The 12,219-nt window shown below is 42.1% G+C and overlaps 1 long non-coding RNA gene across 2 annotated transcripts; it reads left to right on the forward strand.

The window, feature by feature from the left end:
• Positions 1–281: 281 nt before the first annotated feature.
• LOC120392696 lies at positions 282–11,920 on the forward strand. 2 transcript variants are annotated; one of them, XR_005591761.1, is made up of 4 exons: positions 314–419; positions 2,367–2,469; positions 6,420–6,521; positions 11,136–11,920. It is a non-coding gene; the product is annotated as an uncharacterized LOC120392696 (long non-coding RNA). The 2 variants fall into 2 exon arrangements; XR_005591773.1 differs by lacking the exon at positions 2,367–2,469 and having other exon boundaries at positions 282–419.
• Positions 11,921–12,219: the final 299 nt, after the last annotated feature.

Here is a 12,219-nt window from a genome sequence, read left to right on the forward strand (position 1 = left end):
ATGATAGCTACCAGCACATCTATTTGATCCTGTGGCCAACATATTTTGGAGGAAGCCACAGCTATGTTGTTTGGACATTCAGCTACTTTTTCTTCCAATCTTCTGTTAGGAAATTATATGACACAGCTATGTGGGCTGCAAGAATTCAGTTGCTAAAACTGCTGATGCGTATCGTCAAAGCAGTGAAATCACTTCATCAGTATATGTTTTATCTAAAAAAAAAAGTAGATAAATCTAAATCCCTTCTAAATTAAACCTTTTTTAAATTACTAACAACAATGTGACTATTTAGCTTTAGCTTTTCTGTTGCTTCAGTTGTGCTACAAGACAGCTGAATTAAATGCCACTGACAGTGGAATGCTACACTGGTTTATTATGATTGGTGGACTACATAGCAGAAACTGCTGACTAAAATTTAGGTAAGTGCCAGTTATGCATTAGACATTTTAACTTTTTAATAAGCTGCTCAGATGCATCCTAAGGGTGTGTGAGATCTAATAAACCCCATTGCTGCAAAACCCTTCTTATGAGTCTCTGATTATTGGTTTTCACAGTGCATCTTATGCTATTTGAAAGGTTTAGTCTTTTGTAGAACATAAGAAAATATTTTGCTTTCAAAATGAGGTACATTTCTTTCTTCTGTGCTTGTAGAGCAGAACAGATTTTTGGATTAATCATTTACAAGTTATTTATGAACAGGGATTTGCAAACCTCAAAGCAATGGGTTAGAAAGTACCATTGAACAACTTCTTTTACATCCTTCTGGTCTTCTCATAGGATGCGTATTATTACTAGATCTGTTGTTTATGGTGCCCTTCAATTCTCTTGTATATGACTAGACCAAACTGAGAAAAGTCACAGAGAATCTTCCTGTCTCACCTCATTTACTTACTGGCAGCCCTCACTTGTAACACTGCTTTGTTCATAGAGAGGGGATGCTCTGGTCTTGTTACTTATTAAAAAATGTGGTGTTTATGTCCTGCTCCTGAGTGACTGTACAGGTGGGAAGGGAGTGAACATGAAGCCTCCTTCCCTCGTGCTTTCTTTATGTTTCAATAGTGCACTAATTGCATGCAACTAGTCACTACAGAAGGGGTGACAAGAGGTGGAAAGACAGTAGTGAATAAGAGGAAATGAGTGGCCAACCTCCCTCTGCGTGCTTGGCAGCTCTGGGAGGTCTTATTTTTCAGATGTGTTGAACTTCGCTGGGAAGAATGGCTGCTCAATACATCTTAAAAATGTTATTTAGGTGTTTAAATAAGGAATTTGGTGCTTAATTTGTTGGCATCTGCATTTGAAAAATTTGGCCAGCACTTCAGAGAGCTCCAGCTGGAGTGTCGCAGCTCTACACCTCCCACTGCAACATAATGCGTTAAAGACTCAAATTCTGCTCCATTTTAATAATGCAGATCTTCTTTCATTGGACTAGAAAGCAATATTTAAATGCATCCTCAGATACTACAGTATGATTTAGAAAACAATACTAAGCAATTAAAGTGCAATGTATGTGTGTTGACAAAGGAATTATATCTAGTCTTGTATGGTCTCACAAACAAAGCTAGTGTATTTTAAGTATAATTCTCTTACTCACGTGTGTATGCATGCACATACACACCCACCCACACCCACCCCCACCCACACACTCTCTCTCTCTCTCTCTCTTTCTGCTAGAAATAATGATTGAACCAACCTTCGTTAATAAGTGATGGCATTTGTTTTTATGTTAAATCTTACATTTGTTTATAAATTGTCAAAATGGTTGTTGGGAAAAAAAATTGTGCATTTTTTATTAAGCTGTTCCTAAATTGTTACAAGTAGTTAATGCCAGTGGAGTTTGTAGAATGAATGGATGCAGGTTTTAACTAATCCACTGGTCTTGCATGTCCCTGGCTTCCTTGGTTTGTTCATCCTCTGCACTCATTTGTAAATCACAAAGAAGTACTTTGCAAATGTGTTCACAGAAGGCAGAGATTGAAAAGACCTACAGGTGTTATACTTCCTAGCCCATTCCCCAGCCAATGCAGGATTGAGCTCTAGAATTTATTTTTCTCATGATTTCTGCCTTATAGTTTTAAAGTCACTAGCAATGGGGCTTCCATCACTCCACTAGCAAAGCTATTTTATAATCCAGTAGATCTCAGCAGTTGGAAGGTTTTCCTGGTATTCTGCCTACATTTGGTTTTGTTTAATTTCATCCAGCTGCTTCTAGTTACACCTCCTGTGTCACTCTAAAAAGTTTCTGCTCCTCCTTCATGGTTCATCCGCATGCAGAGATGATCATGTCCCCATTAAACATCAGTTGAGCTAACATTTAATTTGTAATCCTTCCTCACATAGATCAACCCTTTTTCTCTTCATTTTTGTAGCGCTCTGAATTCTCTCTACTTAATCTCTAACTTTCTAAGAGTGAGGTGTCTGGAATACGGGTTCTATTGAGGCTCTTCAGTGACATTTCAAAGGTCGCAAGAGGTAAATATGATGTATTGTGAGAAACTTCATAACTTTAGCAACTTTCGCAGTTCAGCACAACTCTCCTAAAAAGCAAGATGTGCACCATCAGTAGGAGAGGACCTATGTGTTTTATAAACACCCCAATTGTTGAGATGTATGTATTCCTCCCCTCACCCAGGTTCTTGCCAAGTACATGTATGGGAATAATATTTGACAGGCTATTTGTCAAGACTATTAGCAGCACATATAAAGCAGTGGGAAAACACTAACACTTAACATTTTAATAAAATAAATTACCCTACTGGATAGTTCAGAATACATTGAAAGAAAACATCAGTCATAGTCTTAGTCAGAGGAAGATGGGGCAGAGAAGCGAGAAAGATGACAGAATATTTTTTGTGATTGGAAGGGAAAACAAAGAGTGAAGGATTTTGGTTTTGATAGGGAATAATCCTGATTCAGCAGAACAGATGTCTGACTGTACCGCTGAGTCCATCAGCTGAGGTCTGGAAGTTCCAGAGGTAGATGGAGGAGAGCTGTATGGTGGAGGGAAGAGAAGAGTAGACTGTTGCCAAAACCCCAAGGTTGTTGTGATTGAAAGTCAATGCACAGTGCCACAGAAGAGCTGCTTAGTGTGGCACAGAGACAGCAAAACTTGGGGAGCTGTGATGAACTTTCCAGGCTAATGCAGGGGGAACAGTTCAGGCACAAAGATCTTTCACCAGTAAGGTGCCTCCATAACCAGCAGGTATGAGGGACAGGGATAAATTCATGCCTCAAGGCATTGCTAATGAGCTACCGTCCCTTCCACGTGTAGGTCACAGGTCTGGATGCTCTGTAGAGCCTATGTAGCATGAGGTTTTTTGGAGGGGGGCGGTTATGTTAGCTCTGATTTGTACATGACAAACACCCTCATGCTTTGCACTAACTGGCAGACTCAGCAGAGAGGACAAGCACTGCACGGGCCACAGAAACTGACCAAACCTATTCCTACTAGAGGAAATCCCCCTGTAGATTAGGATTGAGGTATGCTGGCAGGGCAGTTTGTGTGGGAAGTTTGCTCTGCTGTTTCCCTGTAGATAGGGTTGCCAGGTGTCCGGTTTTGGAGCAGAATTCCTCATGGAAAAGGGACCCTGACCAAGCCATTAAAAGTTTGGTTGATGGCACACTGGGGCTAAGGCAGGCTCCCTGCCTGCAGTGGCTCTGCACGGCTCCTGGAAGCAGCGGCATGTCCCCTCTCTGGCTCCTACGCATAGGGGCAGCCAGGGGGATCCACACACCCCAAGCCCTGGCTTTGCATCTCCAATGGGAGCTGCGGGGGCGGTGCCTGCGGATGGGGCAGTGAACAGAGCCACCTGGCCATGGCCACGTGTAGGAGCTGGAGGGGGGACATGCTGCTGCTTCCAGGAGCTCCTTCAGGTAAGTGTTGCTGGGAGACTGCACCCCTGACCCCCATCTCATGCCCCAGTCTCCTGCTCAGTGCTGATCCTGCTCCCACCCTCCTGCTCCCACCCTCGGTCCCTCCTACACCTCAAACCCATTATCCCAGCCCCACCCCAGAGCCCGCACTCCCAGCCAGAGTCCTCATACTCACCTGCATCCCAACCCCCAGCTGGGAGCACCCCAAACCCCTCATCTCCAGCCACAGCCCTCACACTCCCAACCCCCTGCCCTAGCCCAGAGCCCCCTTCTGCATCCCAAATCCCTCAACCCTGGCTCCACACCAGAGCCTGCACCTTCAGCCGGAGCTCTCGCCCCAACCCCCTGCCACAGTCTGGAACCCCCATCTGCACCCCAAACCCCTCATTTTTATCCCCACCCCAGAACCCTCACCCCCTCCCATACCCCAACTCCCTACCCCAGCCTGGTGAAAATGAGCAAGTGAGTGAGGGTGGGGAGAGTGAGCATCAGAGGGAGGGGGATGGAGTGAGTAGGGGGTGGGGCCTTGAAGAAAGGGCAGGGTAGGGGTGGGACCTCAGTGGAGGAGTGATGAAGGGGTGTTTGGTTTTGTGCGAGTAGAAAGTTGCCAACCCTAGCTGTAGATAACCTGATATCTTTCACCAGCACAAAATCCACCGAATTTTTTAAAGCTGAAATTTATGGCTATGTGCAATTTAAATACATATATGCAGTCATTACACAATATACATGCAATCACACACATGTAATAGCTGCCAAATTTGGCAGCTATGTTAAATGACTCAGTGATCTTTGTGAAAACTAATCACCAAAGAGTTTGGACAATACAAGGATTAATTATGTGTGTTAGTTGCAAGGACACTACTCCTTTTGACTAGCTGGAGATGCTAATCGAGAAACAAGATGAACTTGTACAGCACAGCAGTGATCCCATCTTTTAATTTAATAGCACAGGTTGCTTCAATGGTAAGATAATAAATGTTTAGATCCAACTACCTTTCAAATGATTTCAGAATAATCTAGCCTGTTTGGGATTTTGAAGATTAGAAGTTTGATATTCAAGAATCACCCCCAAAATACTGCCCGGCCCTGGACTTTGCTTACTCATAGACTTTAAGGTCAGAAGGGACCATTATGATTGTCTACTCTGACCTCCTGCACAATGCAGGCCACAGAATCTCACCCACCCACTCCTGTAACAAACTCCCAACCTATGTCTGAGTTATTGAAATCCTCAAATTGTGGTTTGAAGACCTCAAGCTGCAGAGAATCCTTCAGCAAGTGCCCCGTGCCCCATGCTGCAGAGGAAGGTAAAAAACCTCCAGGGCCTCTGCCAATCTGCCCCGGAGGACAATTCTTTCCCGACCCCAAATATGGTGATCAGCATATTTTTTTGCTCATCAGCATTCAGTGTCAGTGAGAGAAGCGCTTGCAACAATAAAGATGAAAAGACTAGATAAAAGGAGAACACTATGAATAAAAAAAAGCTTATAACGGTGCTGTGAATTTAGACCAAGCCCACTGACGGTCTCTCATTTAGAAGAGCAGAATAAGAAGTAATTGGCTTGGTCCATAAAAGGAAGTTTTGTTCAATATTCAGAAAAATCTTTACATCTCTTAACAGGTAGGCAATGCACACAACTGCCAAAGAATGGCATGGAATCAACATAGTGGAGATGTTCAAGACAACATTTGACACTCTGGCATTGGTGGAAATAGTGTTCTAGGGGAAATAAATATCAACCCGACCACAGTTCAGGGGGACTGTATGTTAATAACATTATTATTTTTCCAAGTGCCATAGATCGATATCTTGCAGTACAGACAAAGGCCAACTGCTGACCATGAAAACACCTATGGACCCAGATCCTGCAATCCAGTATGCATGGCAGATCCTTGTGCCACAGGGAGTGCCATGTGAGAACAAGGGTTTGCCTGCCCAGAATCAATTGCTGGATCCAGGACTAAACTCAGACCCAGTAACTGAGTATATAAATAAGACATGGAAGAATAAGTCATTGTGTTTGTTCAAATGAGTAATATGCATTCTGGGTTATTTTACTTGTTGGTTATTTTTGTTACTAATAATTTATTATATTTTAGTGGAGAAAGGAAGCCTACGGTTTATAGGTCACCTTGAAGTAGTGAGTTTCAAGGAGGGACCTGGAGAAGGTGGAGGAAAAGGAGTGTGATCCAGGAAGATGGGGTGACAGGAAAGAGGGTGCAGAATCAGGACCTGAATCTGTTTTCATGGCTTTTTCAAATAGCTGGGGAAAGCAGATATGTAGCACTGTATGAATTGCATCAGGGTTAGGAAATGTTCTGTGCAACATATTTTACATCACCTCACCCATTCCCTTTATTATTTTTCATTTGAGCATATTTTCGGATTGGAATTCTGTGTGACTTTCCATAGAGTGAATGGTCCATTGTATCTGTATATTTTAATAATAATTACTGCATTCACCTTAGGTTTGATTCACTGTAGACAGCTACATACTTGCTGATCTGTAGCCCTTGTGTCTTATTTATTTGAAATTCTATTTAAGGGTGTATCTTAACAGTGCAATAAGGATAATTCCATTCTGAAGTCTCTGAGAAGGGAGGACAGGACACTGGAAGACTGAGCAGATTATTCTGAATGAAAGAAGGTAAATAGCAACATAAACCTCCAATTTCCTAGCTTTTGGAGGATCCAAGAGGTGAAATCAATTTATTTTTCCAGACTGCATATTTGTAAAGCCTCCCAGAGCCTGGAATGAAAGAGCCAGATCTTCTGATAGCTATACTAGCATAAATCATGAGTAAATTCATTAAATTTAATGGAGTTATACTGATGTAAAACCAGTTTGAGAGCAGATACAGGCCACTCAGAAGGAAAAAGAAGTTCCCAGTATAGACGAGCAAAGAGTTTCTGTAAAGAAAGAAGGAGAAGGAGAGTGATCTGGATTCTAAACTAAGATGATAAAACTGAAGTAAAATTATACAGAGAAACTGCATCTGGGTTCAGAATATCAGATCCTGAGAGATCAGAGGAATTGTTAGCCATTGGGCGCTTCTGGGGTACCACCAATTATACTGATAGTATATCAGTGCTAACAACCTGTGTGTCATTATGAAGAGAATATGGAATTCCTACACTGAGCTTTCTGAATCGTGTACATATGCTAAGAACTTGTTATCTTTTGAGCTTTGAACACATTGTTAAATTCTGCAATTTTACATCTCTGATCCATGCAGTTACCGTTATTATCTTGATACCACAATGAACTTGATAAATGCCCCTAATGTGTAATAGTGTGGTACAGAGATAATTATATCACCATTTTCACATGTGAAACCAGATTCCCACTGTTATGTTTAAAAAGCTTGCCCCCCCCCAGTGCCCTCCCTGTTATCCTGTCTTCATTACAGCTTATTTAAGTGATTAAATAAACTGCTGAAATCCATATTGTGATACAGATCTGCAAAGCATGGTACTGTTCTAGCATGCATTTTCCTGACCAGAACATATTTTTTTTCTAAATTAATTTCCAGTATATTGAAGAAACATTTTGCTTTAATTCTCACAAAATTCTTCACTGAAGTTTAAACCCACACTCTTTCAAAATTAAATGCCTCTTGCTGTCATAGCTCTGTTTCAAAACCATGACAGCACATCACCTATCAAACCATGCAACCCGGAGATGGAAATTTGAAACAATTTAAGATAGGAACAATTGGTAGCTCTTTGAAAAAAAAATCACAGGAATTTGTCTTCAAATAGAGAAATAGATAAAAATCTATAATGAATTTATTTTGCTTAAGGCAATTCTGCAGGTAGAAACACAGTAAAAATAACTATTGTCCAAAATCAAATGAACTCAGAAGTTCTTATTTCATACTAAAACTGATTGACTAAAAAACAGATAAGTGGTTGTTGTGATAAAGTTAATATTTGCCAACAGGGTATATATCCTAGAGAAGGGTAGCCTGGTGCAGGGGAAGTGACAGGGATGAAGAACCATTAGCCAGATCCCTGGCCCCTATATGTGGCCTGTCATAGCGGCACAGTAAGAGTCCTGCTGTGTTCTGGTGATTCCCAGCAATATACAAGCCCTGTGAGACTGTTACTGCAGATGCAAGTTAGAGTGGGAGGCTGCTCTAACTTGCACTGGTGTCTGAACTGGCCACCAACAAGCCTGTAAATCAAGGAAGCAAATCGTTGGCTCTCCTCCACACCTCAGGTTGTATACCAAGCAAAAGCTTGGCCAGATGCAAGGTTCAGGAGCCAGGATTGCTGGACTTGGATATGAGGGTTTTTGTTATAAACTGGGGATGCATCAGTTGGAAGTAACAGAGGAGGAGAAGGACCTTGCAGTATTGGTTGATCACAGGATGACTATGAGCCGTCAATGTGATATGGCTGTGAAAAAAGCTAATGTCATCTTGGGATGCATCAGGCGAGGTATTTCCAGTAGAGATAAGGAGGTGTTAGTACCATTATACAAGGCACTGGTGAGCCCTCATCTGGAATACTGTGTGCAGTTCTGGTCTCCCATGTTTAAGAAGCATGAATTCAAACTGGAACAGGTTCAGAGAAGGGCTACTAGGATGATCCGAAGAATGGAAAACCTGTCTTATGAAAGGAGACTCAACGAGCTTGGTTTGTTTAGCCTAACCAAAGGAAGGCTGAGGGGAGATATGATTTCTCTCAATAAATATATCAGAGGAATAAATACCAGGGAGGGAGAGGAATTATTTAAGATCAGTACCAATGTGGACAAAAGAACAAATGGATATAAATTGGCCATCAGGAAGTGTAGACTTGAAATTAGATGAAGGTTTCTAACCATCAGAGGAGTGAAGTTCTGGAACAGCCTTCCAAGGGGAGCAGTGGGGGCAAAAGACATATCTGGCTTCAAGACTAAGCTTGATAAGTTTATGGAGGGGATGGTATGATGGGATAGCCTAATTTTGGCAATTAATTGATCTTTGACCATTAGCAGTAAATATGCCCAATGGCCTGTGATGGCATGTTAGATGGGGTGTGATCTGAGTTACTACAGAGAATTCTTTCCTAGGTGTCTGGCTGGTGAATCTTGCCCATGTGCTCAGGGTTTAGCTGATCGCCATATTTGGGGTCTGGAAGGAATTTTACTCCAGGGCAGATTGGCAGAGGCCCTGAGGGTTTTTCCATCTTCCTCTGCAGCATGGGGCATGGATCACTTGCTGGAGGATTCCCTTGGGGGGGAGAGGGATAGCTCAGTGGTTTGAGCATTGGCCTGCTAAACCCAGGGTTGTGAGTTCAATCCTTAAGGAGGAATCTATTGGTCCTGCTAGTGAAGGCAGGGGGCTGGACTCAATGACCTTTCAAGGTCCCTTCCAGTTCTAGGAGATTGGTATATCTCCAATTATTACCTTTTGAACCTTGAAGTCTTTAAACCATGATTTGAGGACTTCAATAGCTCAGACATAGGATAGGAGTTTGATACAGGAGTGGGTGGGTGAGATTCTGTGGCCTGCGTTATGCAGGAGGTCAGACTAGACAACCATAATGGTCCCTTCTGACCTTAAAGTTTAAGATTCTATGAAAAGGAAGGAAGAATTATCCAGCTGGACAGACGGAAGAAAGGGCAGGGAGGCTTTCAGGGGAGGTTTTGGTCCATTGATTTTGAGCTGCTAGCAGAATAGCCAGGAGGAAATGTAAAGTGATGACTGTAAAACTCACATTGAATAGTGGGAAGCAGGGATCAGGTACATTTCAGAGTCAGCATAGACTTGGTAGTTAAAATTCCTAGAGCGGATGAGCTCACCCAAGGATAAGGTACCGAGAATGGGGCATCTAAGGCTGGAACCCCGAGAGACACAGAGAGCATGGGAGGAGAGGAGATAGAACGAACAAAGGAGCAGTCTGAGAGGTAGGGTGAGAACCAGTCAAACCCAGAGTCACCAAAACCCCAAGAGGAGAGGGAACTGAGAAGGATGATATGATGATGGTGTCAAATAAAGTGAACAGGCATCAAAGAGGATGAAGATGCACAAGAGGCCTTTGGACTTGCAGGCAGAGATCAGTGTTGAGTGCAGTCTCAGTAAGGTAGAGCAGGTTGAACACATATTATAAAGTCATGAACAGTGAAGACAGTGGGAGTAGCAATCTCTCTGCCCTTTGACACCACGCACAGCCAATTAATTTTTTCTGCCATGTCACATTGCAAGCATGTATCTAATCCTCCAAAAAGTTTTGGGAAGGGGTGCAATGTCTGAAATTTTGGTCCTACACATTTTAAAGATGTGCCTAGCTATGAAGTCAGAACTAAATTAGAACCCAAAAAGTTAAGAGATGTTCAAATCTGGGGTTTTACTCTACTCTATACTTGGGCATTACTGACATTTGAGTTTCTCCTGTCCATCTGGGATTACATCTTCTGCCTTCTCTTCGTCTGCTAGTTTTGTAATTGTCAAGGTTCCTTCCCCACTCTGAACTTAGGATACAGATGTAGGGACCTGCATGAAAACCTCTAAGCTTAATTACCAGCTTAGATCTGGTTTTACTGCCACCACCCAAATCATTTAAGAGTTATTTGGGAAAATCTCCCTCCCAGTAGCCTTGAGAGACTTCTCCATGAAGTTCCTAGTGGACACAGATCCAAACCCTTGGATCTTAAAACAAGGAAAAATTAATCAGGTTTTTAAAAAGAAGGCTTTTAATTAAAGAAAGAAAGGTAAAAATCATCTCTGTAAAATCAGGATGGAAAATAACTTTACAGGGTAATTAGATTCATAGAGCCCAGAGAAACCCCCTCTAGCCTTGGGTTCAAAGTTACAGCAAACAGAGGTAAATCCTCTTAGCAAAAAGGAACATTTACAAGTTGAGAAAACAAAGATAAAACTAACACGCCTTGCCTGGCTGTTACTTACAAGTTTGAAATATGAGAGACTGGTTCAGAAAGATTTGGAGAGCGTGGATTGATGTCCTGTCCCTCTTAGTCCCAAGAGCAAACAACTCCCAAAACAAAAGCACACAAATAAAAGCCTTCCCCCCACCAAGATTTGAAAGTATCTTGTCTCCTTATTAGTCCTTTGGGGTCAGGTGTCAGCCAGGTTACCTGAGCTTCTTAACCCTTTACAGGTAAAAGGATTTTGGTGTCTCTGGCCAGGAGGGATTTTATAGTATTGTACACAGGAGGGCTGTTCCCTTCCCTTTATAGTTATGACAGTAATGCTATCAAAAAAGTAATCAGTTTTGACTGGCAATATTTATTCTTTCTCCATGACTGAAACAGGGCTCTCTGTAAGTGGAATGCAGAGTGGAAACGGAAGCAAAACAAGACTCCAACCCAGGAGCAGAAAGAGGGACTTCTGTGCAGCACCCACCTCACATTGCCTGTTGTTCCAATCTTTGGGCTAGAGAATATAACAAAGCTCCTTGGTACCAGAAGACATTCGGGATTAAAACTTTTCAGAAGCTCCAAAGTGACTAAGGAGCCTAAATTGCATTTTCAAACATGACTTAGCTCCCAAGGGTCAGATTTTTAAAGGTATTTAGGCACCTAAAGATGCAGATAGGCACCTAATGGGATTTTCAGAAGCACATAAGCATCTAATGTCCATTGATTTCAATAAAACTTAGGTTCCTAAGCAATTTTCGAAAAATTTACCTGGATCTGCATGAACATGGGAACCCTGCCTCTGCCCTACCCAAGGCACATATCCATCAGAGCTCTCTGCACCAGATCAAATGTGATTGGTGAGCAGACCAGCCAGTTTGTGTGGCTGCTTCTCCCATAGCCCTTCCTTGGAGCCCTTCTTAGAGAAGGCCCTGCACTGGCTTTCTGCATATTGGGGAAATTTCTCTTTACATGCATATTAGACATGCATGTAATAATTAAAGATAAATACAACTAAACAACAACAAACAACTCATGTTGCTTATTGCTCATGGTTCCATAGTCCTACAGATGGTTAGTGATAATTTTTCTTTTAACATTTTTTACTCTTAAGAAAAACAACAAGGAGTTGTTTTTGTGGATACAGACTAACATAGCTACCCCTTAAATCCCCAAAGGGGATAGTTCAGTGGTTTGAGCATTGGTCTGCAAAACCCAGGGTTGTAAGCTCAATCCTTTAAGGGGCCACTTGGGGCAAAATCAGTACTTGGTCCTGCTAGTGAAGGCAGGGGGCTGGATTCAATGATCTTTCAAGGTCCCTACCAGTTCTAGGAGATCAGTATATCTATATATATTTAAGAACCACTTATACAGCCCCCCCCACTATTCTTCCCATAGAATTTAATAGGTAATTATACCCCATTCCCTTGTTCAAGTTAGAAACAATAAAAATATCACATCAGTATCATAGTAAAGGAAT

This window comes from Mauremys reevesii, linkage group 1 (genome assembly GCF_016161935.1).
Source record: "Mauremys reevesii isolate NIE-2019 linkage group 1, ASM1616193v1, whole genome shotgun sequence".
NCBI lineage: Eukaryota > Metazoa > Chordata > Testudines > Geoemydidae > Mauremys > Mauremys reevesii.